This window comes from Myotis lucifugus, unplaced genomic scaffold (genome assembly GCF_000147115.1).
Source record: "Myotis lucifugus unplaced genomic scaffold, Myoluc2.0 scaffold_947, whole genome shotgun sequence".
Lineage (NCBI taxonomy): Eukaryota > Metazoa > Chordata > Mammalia > Chiroptera > Vespertilionidae > Myotis > Myotis lucifugus.
Window position 1 is genome coordinate 98,608 of NW_005871995.1, and position 10,357 is coordinate 108,964.

A 10,357-nucleotide genomic window follows, 5' to 3' on the forward strand; every position below is an offset into this window, starting at 1 on the left:
TCTCTATCTTATCTCATCTGCTGGGGTACTCGTAGCACTATATCACTTATCGCAGATCTATTAGAACATTGCTTCTCTCCATGAACTTGTAGTGCGCCTCTGCTAGCAGCCGCCTGGCGCCCGCCTGCCGGGAAGCCGCCCCACCACCTGCCCCGGCACCTGGTCACCGGGAGCTGCCACCAGGCATGGAAGTGTGTGGCCAGCACGTGCACCCCATGCCATGCAGGGCACCCACGCACCCACACGTCTGCGTGCCTGCAGAGGGGGCATGCTTCCTGCCTGCAGCCTTGCGACATGCACGCATGCCCACGGGGGCGGGGAACAGTGCCTTGTCCGGTGCATCAATTTATAAATTGATAAAGTGATAGGTCCCACCCAGAGGAGACTATCCTCTGTGGCTGGGCCTCTCAGCTTGACCCCTCAGCTACCACTCCAACTCGGGCAGGCCATCCCACCGGACTGCCACTCCCAGGTGAGGAAACTGAGGCAGGGATGGGAGTTCCTCAAGGCCACCCGACTTCCTCTCCTCCCATCGTCAAGGGACTCCCAGGCGTTACACTGCCTTAGTGACTATAAGTTTGTCAGAGGCTGGAATTTCCTTCTGGAACATTTCTCCCACTTCTTTCTGCCAGGGTGTCTGGGTTACTCTTTTTTTTTTTTTTTTAATAGTTTAGAGAGAGAAGGGAGAAGGATAGAGAGATGGAAACATTGATGAGAGAGAAACATCAATGGGCTGCCTACTGCATGTCCCCTCCCGGGGATGAAGCCTGAAACCCGGGCATGTACCCTGACTAGGAATCGAACCAGTGACCTCTTGGCGCACAGGACAAGGCACGTTCCACTGAGCACGTCGGCCGGGCATGGGCTACTCTTGAAACCCACAGCTTCAGCATAAATTTTAGGATCAGCTGGTAAGTCCCAAAACAAACAACAGATAAGACATAAACCCTGTCAGGATTTTCACCGGAAGGAGCTGAACGTTCAGATCAAATTGAACTACTGACTGACAGCTGTGGCTCCCCCACCCCAACCCGTGCTTCCCTGGTCCTGCCTGCTTCAGCTGAGGGCGCAGGCCACACCCCGGAACCGGAACCGCTCTGGAGCTCCCTCCAAAGCCTGCGCTGCCCCCAGCCCTGTGCTCTCACCCTCACACCCAATGCCAACAAGTCCTGTGGGCTCTGCCTTCTAATTTATCTAGAATTCTCACCCCTTCCCAGTCCGCTCCCTGGTCAGCCCCCATCAACTCCCATGTGGACCAGCTCAGTACCCTCCATCCACCCTGGTTCCCTGGCTCCTGTCCTTGCTCCCCTCAGCCCATTTCCCCCCAGCAGCCACCAGAGGGCCTGTGTGAGCACCTGTGTCAGAGCTGTGTCACCTCTGCCTCCAGGACTCACCTTCCTCCCGGTAAAAGCCAAAGTCCTCCCAGGGGCCCACAGGGCCTAGTATGACCTGCCTTCATCTGCCCCTCCCTGCCCTCACCTCCTCCCTCTCTCCCCCTTGCACACTCTGCTTCAGCCACACGGGCCTCACTGTTCCTCCATCATGCCAAGCACCGTCCTGCCCCAGGGCCTTTGCACAGGATGTTCTCCACACCTGAAAGCCTCTTCTTTCAGATACCCACAAGGCCCCCTCTTTATGTCAGGTCTCTGCTAAAATGCTGTCTCCTTAGAGTCTCCCCACCCCCATCACCCTCACCCCTCCCCAGGTCCCAACCCCGCCCCCACATGGTGTCAAACTCTCAAAGCGTCCTTTAGACTCTTTGCTTCTCCAAATAATGGTCCTCCAGCCAGCAGCCTCAGCCTCATTTGAGAGCTCTTAGAATGCAGAGTTCCGTGCCCCCTCCCAGACCCACCCAACCAGAGCCTGCATTTTAGCAAGATCTCCAGAGGCCTGTGTGCACAATAACTCAGAAAATCCGCTTATGCACAGATTCCCCCAAATGAAATAATCACCCACATCATAGCTCATCCAGAGCCTTTCTGCCCCCCTGGAATGTGAGCCCTGTGAGGACAGGCCTGGGTGTATCTTGGCCGGTGACATGTCCCCACAGTGTCTGGCTGAGCTCAATAATGGCTTCTTGTATGTTGATGAACTAAGTGTCAGCACAAGGAATTGAACCCAGATTGGACCTCTTGCCTGATTCAACTTTGCTCATCACCTCCACATGCATGGGTGTCTGTAGGTGGGTGGGTCCCCCCCACGCACGCCCATGGGCCCCGACGTCTACCGCATGTTCTGGCATCTGTGTGTTCACACGCATCCATGGATGCAACCACAGAACAAGTATGTGCCCCGGCAGTGGTGGGCGGTCCACACATGTGTGTGCACATGCCTGTGTGTCCGAGTGTACACACATACCACCCAGGAAGCTTCTGTCTGCACCCCCCTATTGATGACTTCCTGGCTGTTAGTTTCCAAGGACCCCAATTAACTACTGACAGGCCATCTACCCACCCTGCTGCCCTGCCCTGCCCTGCCCTGCCCACTTTCGCTGGCAGGTTGGGGACACTGAGGCCCAGAATGAGGCCCGGACAGGCGACAGTGCCCGCCAAGGAGCCTCAGTTAGCAGCCCAGTCTCCGAAATGCACGGCTAGGTTCACATCCCGGCTCTGCCTCTTACCAGCCTCGAGCGCTCCCACGGTCACTTCCCCTCTCTGTGTCTCAGTTTCCTTACCTATAAACTGTGGTGAATATAAGTCCAAACCTTACATTGCTACGGGGTTGAAAGGACATAGTGTCGACCAGCAACGTACAACAGAAAACCACGCACGCACGTGTGTAGTGTTAAATTTCCTCGTGGCCACATCGCAGAGGTGACTCAGCGGCGGCCCAGCTCCGGATGAAAGGCTGCGCGCGGGGCGGATGCACAGTCACTGGGACCATGGAAGGAACAGAAGGGGTCCCGCGGGTCAGGGGAGGTCGCCTGGGATTCTCCCCCTTGGCCAGACAAGATGATTTCCCTTCTGTAATACGAGGCACTAGGACAGGGCCTGGTCCACATGCTCACTCTATGTGAAGTGACCTTGCTGGATGACCTTGGGCCAGCAGCTAGCCCTCTCTGGGCCTCGGTATCATGGCAGGAACTTGGTGACCCTGGGTCAGCCCCAGAGCCCATTTCTCCCTCTGCCATGGCAAAGGTTGGGGCGAGATGCCCATTTCCAGTTCCATAGAAGGAGCTCCTGTCAGCCCGGCCATCCCAGGATTCCAGCTCCGGGGCCAGCGTCCCTGAGGAGATCGAGTAACCTGGCCTGGCAGCCAGGCCCCTGCACCATCCAGGTCTGGTTACCAGCTCTGCTTACAGCTGCCTCCTCCAGCTGCCTCAGTCGCCCCCGTCGCAGCCGAGCTGGGCTCTGAGCTGTCTAGGAACTTGGCTGAGCAGCTAGAGGGTGTTCCTGGGGCTCTGGGCATGGGGAGGCGGCTGTGGAGGGACCCCCTTGGCCCCTGATGCTCTCTCAATGCCAGTCAACTCATCTCTCCCCAGCCTGGGAGGCGGAGAGTGAATCCTCCTCCATTCCCCACCCTCCTCCCTGTTTCTCCTTCATGATAACCATCACCATCTGGTTATCATGAAAAGTACATGAGGTACGCATAGTAGGTGCTAAATAAACTGTACGGACTGCTGTGCATCCTCGAGTTACATCCTCCCTGTCTCTGGGCTTGCTTCCTCCTCTGTGAATGGGATGAAAATGTCAGCTTCATGACAGCAGCGGGTCTGGCACACAGTAGGTGCTCAACAAGCACTGGCTGAATGAATGTCCCATAAACAGTCCCTGCTTATAAAAGAGCTACAAGGATATATTTATTTTCTGAGCACCGACTGTGTGCCAACACGGCCAGGGGTTGAGCCATGACCAGGACTGTGTCTCAAGAGCTTGACACAGAGCTGGGCATGCAGTCAGCACTCAATGAATGCTGAGTGTCTCTTTTAAAGAGGACAGTACTCAGAGTACCTGAGCATATCTACCCGACAGAAGCCCAGCAGAGCAGGCATTTAAACTAAGATGTTATGAAGCCCCTACTATGTGTGCACCAGGTACTGGGCCAAGAACTTCACATGCATGAACTCGTGTCCGGTCCACACCGAGATGAGACAGGAACCAGCCCCACCACCTCTGTCTTACAGACGGAAAAACGGAGACTCAGAGAGGTGAGGTCACTTGGCCAAGGCTGCACAGCACAGAAGGGTACAGCCAGCATTTGAACCCAGGCATGCGGCTATACTGCCTCTTGCCGACATTTATTGAGCGCCCACAATGTGCCATCTGTCTATGGGGCTGCACAGTCTGGAGACCCAGAGAGAGGCTGTCCTGTCCCCAGGCCACTCGGGGAACCAGAGAGGAGACCAGGTGGCAGAGGCAGGACCTGGAATGGGGGAGAGGTCCCTGGGACTCCTGGCCCAGATGGGGAGGGGTTGCTCCCGAGTAATTAATTTAATCAGTTTGGAAATTGGGCCACCAGGAGGCAAATTGGAAGCAGCAACTTGTAACTAGGAATGGGGGAGAGGGGGCTGCTTTCTCGGTGATGCTGAAACCATTTCGAGGAAATTCAAGTGTCATTTATTCCCAGTGAGTCATTAGGGGGCCCAGAAACAGACTGCCCAAGGGGGCTGGGGGCTAGCTCCTAGGGAGTCTGGGCTGGGGCTGGTGGGCTGGGCACCCACAGATTCCCAAGTGGGGGTGGCCCTGGGCAGGCCCTGCCCTCAGCCCCAACTTGGAGAAAATACAGTCAGGCCCTGCTCTTGGGGCCCAGTTTTGGGAGGCGGAGGGAAGTAAGGTTTGGCTCTCAGGGCCCCATTTGAGGGAGGATAAGGAGATCTGGTCCCCGCCCTCGGTGTCGTCCATCTGAGAGCAGAAGATGGGGACCCCAGGCCCACTCACTTGGGCTTCTGGGAGCCCTCCTTTACCCCAGGCTGAGCCTCCACCCAGAATTCCTCCAGTCACTGCCCCTCTCAGAGGCCCTGACTGGGAGGACACAGGGATCCCCAAGTGGGAGGGGGCAGGAAAGGCAGGGGGACACACCACTCAGAAATGCTGGGCCGGACGCAGGCAGGGATATGCCAAGTGCTGCTGGGAACGGAAGACCTGGCCAATGAACTTGAAGACAAAAGCGGGAAGTAGGTCCCAAGGGAAGGTCCTGGGGTCAGAGCAGACCACAAGTCCAAGTGAGTCACAGCTCAGGAATGGCAGAATCACGGGCAGAGCGATAGGGGCTCTGGGGGATGGGTCATGAGAAATGTGCATCAATGGAGAGAAACAGCGAGGGGCCTAGGTTTTGCTGGGCGACCTCGGGGAATGCGCCACCCAATCGGTGCCTCCTTTCTCTTCCCAGAGCCTGAGGATTAGACATTCGAAGGGAAGTAGCAGCAAACACTTATAGAGAATCTACTGTTCCCCGCCCTGTGCTATGGGGCTTTACAGAAAATCCTGGTGGGTGCCCAGTTGGTGTGGCTCAGCGGTTAAGCGTCGTCCTATGAACCAGGAGGTCACAGTATGATTCCCAGTCAGGGCACATGCCTGGGTTGCGGGCTCAATCCCCAGTAGGGGGCATGCAGGAGGCAGCCGATCAATAATTCTCTCTCATCATTGATGTTCCTATCTCTCTCTCCCTCTCCCTTCCTCTCTGAAATCAATTTAAAAAATCCTGGTGGGGTAGGTGGGAGGGGTTCTTCTCACCATTTTACAGGTGGGAAATTGAGGCCCGGTGTGGGTTAGTGATGTGCCCAAGGTGGCACAGCTAGGAAATGGCCAAGCTGGAATTTAAACCCAGGTCATCTGGTCCAGACACCGCACTTTTAATCATAGCATTACCTGCCCCCAGAGAAAGAGGTTCTCAGTCCCTCCCCACATCCATCCATCAGCAAGTCCAAAATCTACTCCATCCACCCACTTCTTTCCCCCTCTTCTGCCTCAACCTGGCCAGCCCCCATCATCACCCATCTGGACCAGTACAGTCACTCCACTCGCACCCACAGCGCTGGCCCTTGCTCCCACAGCAGTCCTCCTTGCAGCAGCCAGAGTCAGCACTGGTTACCTGAGTCAGGTCCCACCCTTCTCTGCCCACAGCCCTCAGGGCCCCACCTCCCTCACAAGGCTCTGTATAACCTCCCCCCAACCCCACCCTTGTCCCCTCCCTCTCTCCCCTTCACTCACTCTGCTCTAGCCACACGGACCTCCTTCCAGTTCCTCCAATACGTCAGGCACATTCCTGCCCCAGGGCCTTTGAACAGGCTGTGCTCTCTTCCTGGAATGCTATTCCTCTAGGTCTCTGAGTGGCTGACTCCTTATTTTCCAAGTCTCAGCTCAAATGCCACCTTCTCAGACACCCTCCCTACTCCATCAGTTCTGCCCTTCTCAGCTACATCATCCAATATTACTGTCTTCAGACCACTCATACTTGATTTACTTTCTGTCTCTAGTTAGTGTCCCTATTCCCACCCGGCTGTGAGCATGACAAGGGCAGGGCCCAGTCAGCCTCGGTCATTGCTGGGTTCCTAGCACCCGGCGCATAGTAGGTGCTCATTAAGTACTTGTCAGCTTATCAAATGAGGGCACAGACCCATGGCTCCCATTGCAATCAGGGCCAGAGGACACACCTTCTGTTTTTCAAAGTAACTCCTTTTACTGGAGTAAGAAAAAAAAAGACAGGACTATGCCTGGCATTTTGCCTGCATCCTCTTGTTTAAATGTTGAACCCTAAGAGCGAGAGAGACTAGCGTCTGTGATTTACTGGTGGGGAAACTGAGGCTCAGAGGAGGGGGCCTGAGTGAGTGAATGAAGAGATGGACTCAAACTTAGGTCAGTCTGATCTGACGGTTGTGGCCATCTCTAAGGGCAATCATTCAGAGCGGCTACTTCAACTGCCCGAAGACTCTTACTCCAGGAAAGGAAGGCTGCTCTTCTGAAACTATCAGAGAATGTGTGGTCGCCTCTGGTGAACTCCTATACATTCATCATGGTCCTAGATGCAATGCCCCTCCAAAGTGCATCTTCTCTGATCCACCGGGCAGAACCCACTTTCACCAGACCCATTTGCTCACTGTGCCCAGGCCCTGACCCCATGTAGCAGAGGGCCAATGCCTGCGTCTGTTTCCTTCGCCCATTGAGGGCCAAACAGAGCAAAAGCCTCCTCCTCTGGGACCCCAGCGTCACGCAGCTGGACACAGCACGTGGAGGCCGCTGGCAGCCTTTGTTGAGTAACTGGTCTCCCCATCTGCCTCGGATGAGGGCTCCCCTAAGAACCCACCACCCTTTCTGGACTCCTCCATTTGGGAAGTTCTCTCCTAGGTCTGCCCTTGGAATGCTGGCTTAGCCTGGGCCAAGGTGCATCCTGGGGAATGTAGTCCTCACTAAACAGGGTCTCTCTCCCTGCAGGCCCTGGGGTAGCCACCTTTGGACCCTGGGACCAGACAGTGAAGGGTCATCGAGGGCGGCTAGTGAGGGGCCCGTATCCCTGCCCAAAGGTGGGGGTCCTGGCCTCCCAAGTCTCCTCCTAGTGCTTTAATGCTACCACTTTATCTGGACATCCCCGCAGGACAGGTGATGAATGACCGTGGAAATAAAAGATAATTCTGTGGCTCAGGTCCAGACCTCTTAGGCCCTGGCTCTCGCCTGTGTCTGTTGGGGGCTCCCTGGAGCCTCAGTTTTTCTATTTCTGCTAAGTGAGGCCCCACCCACAGTCAACCCCAATCACTGTTAGGTCTTAGACGAGGAATCAGTCAGAGAATCTGCAGCCCTTTAAAGGACTTGGGATTTCAGAATCACGGTATCTTAAACATTACAGTTCAGAAAATCCACAGTACCTGGAAATTTAGAAGAAATCTGGAGGGTCACCTGGACCTAACCGATACCAGAATTATTTTTCCAGGATTCTGGAAAGATGGCTGTACGACCCCACTTGCCTGCCTCCCAGGATGGGTGGTCCACCACTGTGCCAAGCAGCTAACTTGGTTTCCAGGAGCCTGTCTCCTGGTAACTACTCTTCCTCACTGTTGCTCAAGGTCTGAGATATTGCCCATTCACTCTCCCGCTCTAAAACCTTCTATGGCTCCCTGTTTCCCTTGGGATAAAGCCCACGCCTCAGCTTGGCATTTACAGCCCCTGCTAACTCTCAGGCTTCATTATCCATGGTCTCCCACCCTTAAAACAGCCCAGCCACTCAGGACTCCCAGCAACTCACCATACAGCGGCTATCCTTGCTGCTCCTTCCACCTGGAATCCCTGCCTCCCTCTTCTCCTGGCAACATCCTTGTCATCCTTCAAGCCCAGTGTCAGCATCCTCTCCTCCAGGCAGCCTTCCCTGCTTCCACCTGTCATAACCCTGGCTGAGTCCTCTCTGGCCCCCAGCATCACCTGGCAAAGGGCCAGGCACAGAGGACAGGGCCACACCCCAGGTTCAGCCAGGGACACCCTCCATCCCAGGAGACGGGCAGCAACCGGCACGTCCTTCAGCCCCTGGGGACCCAGCTCCCCTGTCCCGCTGGCTGACGTCAGGGTCACCTTTCCAAGGACAGTTTGATTTCTATCTTGCAGGTCCAGCCCCAGGTAACCCCAGCAACTCCTGTCACAAGCGCTGGGCGGCCACTGCAGATGCCAAACTCTTCTACAGCGCAAATCTCCAGCACCTTCCTCACCCAGTGGACAGAGGTGAAAGCTGAAGCCCAGAGCAAGAACGGCTGCTCCTAGGTGACTCAATACCTCCGCTGGCTCAGAGACAGCTTCTCACCTCAAAGCAGGGAAGGTGACAGCGCCCTGAGGACCCGTGGGTGCTCAGCTCTGGCAGGAGGCAGGTGGGAAGTGGAAGGACAATGGCGAGGTTACAAATCCAGGGCTTTCTTACGTGACCTGTCTCTGCATCATCTCCCTCCACTGAGCTCCTTAAACCCAAAGAGCGTCTCCTGGGGAGATCGAAGCCCAGAGAGGGCGAAAGACCTGCCTAGGGCCACACCTCTCACTCTCCTGCCTTTTCCTCTATGCTGATTTTTTTTTTTTTTTTTTGAGAGGGGTAGGGCGTTGGAAGCTCCAGGCCTAACTTCTGCCGAGCCCAGGATGGACAGAGGAGTGGGCCCCCTGGTGACCTTTGGGAGAGCATGTGGGTTTCATGTGGGGGCACCTTTCCCGGACCCCATCTAGCAGTCCCAGGAGCGGAGAGGCCTGGCTTCCCTCTTCACCCTCTCTGCTGCCTCTCTGGGCCTCAGTTTCCCAATCTGCTCTTGGGAATGAGCCCGTACAGGCTGGACACTCCATAGTTCAGTGAGGCTTCTGCAGGCTGCCACCTGCCCGGTATCCAAGGGGTTTCCTAAGGGCCCCACCGACCCCCAGCCGCTTTCCTGTAGAGCTTGGCACCCCCTCTCAGGTGAGTCCTGACCCCACCCACGACCCCCACATGCGATACTCTCTCAAAATAGACTTTCAGCAACTGCCCAGACACATCTGAAATTTTTATCCTTGAAAGAAACCGTGTCTACTAGGAAAGGGGATGGGGGCCAGGGAGCTTAAGGGGTAGGGGTGTCCCAGGGCACTGAACTCTGATTTTGGACCCCTTGAGAAGCTGAGGGAACCCAAAGAAATATGAAGAAATGCAATTTTGCAAATGAGGTGGGGGTTCCTTCTGCAGCCCCAGTCATTGGTCCCCCCTCCTTCCTCCTTAAATCCAAATCCAGATCCCTAAACCCCAAGCGCCAGTTCCCCTCAGATCTGGGGTCAGAGATGACAACCTCAGGGGTAAGATGCCAAAGATCTCAGCCAGCGAGGGCTGACAGGGGCTGCGAGTGAGAACTGCCCCAGTCCCGGGACTCTTGCAAATACTTCAAGCTCCAATGCCTACACATTCTGGGCAGGGGCAGGGGTTCCCTATGGCACCCCGTCTAGGGAGGTGCCCCCAACTGGAGGGAACCTGGAGGTAGAGAGTAGAACAGAGGGCAAGTGACCCCCTTCTGGGGACCGATGAGCACTGCACGAGTGGAGGGGTCACACTCCGTGCCCCCCACCCTGCCTGGCACGCTCAGAGAGACGCTTTCTTTGTCCCTTTGTCAGCTCTTGGGGGCCCCCTGAGCCCCCCTGGGTCTCCACGGCAGCGAGGGGTATCCAGACGGGCTCTCTCGGCCCACCGCGGCCCCTCCCCTGTGGCTGGGGCCCTGGACTCGATCTGAGCCAGGCAGGAGGCTGGAGAGGGCTCAGGGGCGTCCAAGGTGCGGTGGCTGGCGGCGAAGTGGGATGGAGGGGCCTCCCGGCGCTGGGACCACCACCCAGCCCTGGGTGGCCCTGACTTAGCCCTCAGGGCCCCGCCCCCCCCAACACCCAACACCCGTCCTCATCGCCGGCCGGCAGGCCCCCTGCCCGCCCCGAACCCCCCCAACCTG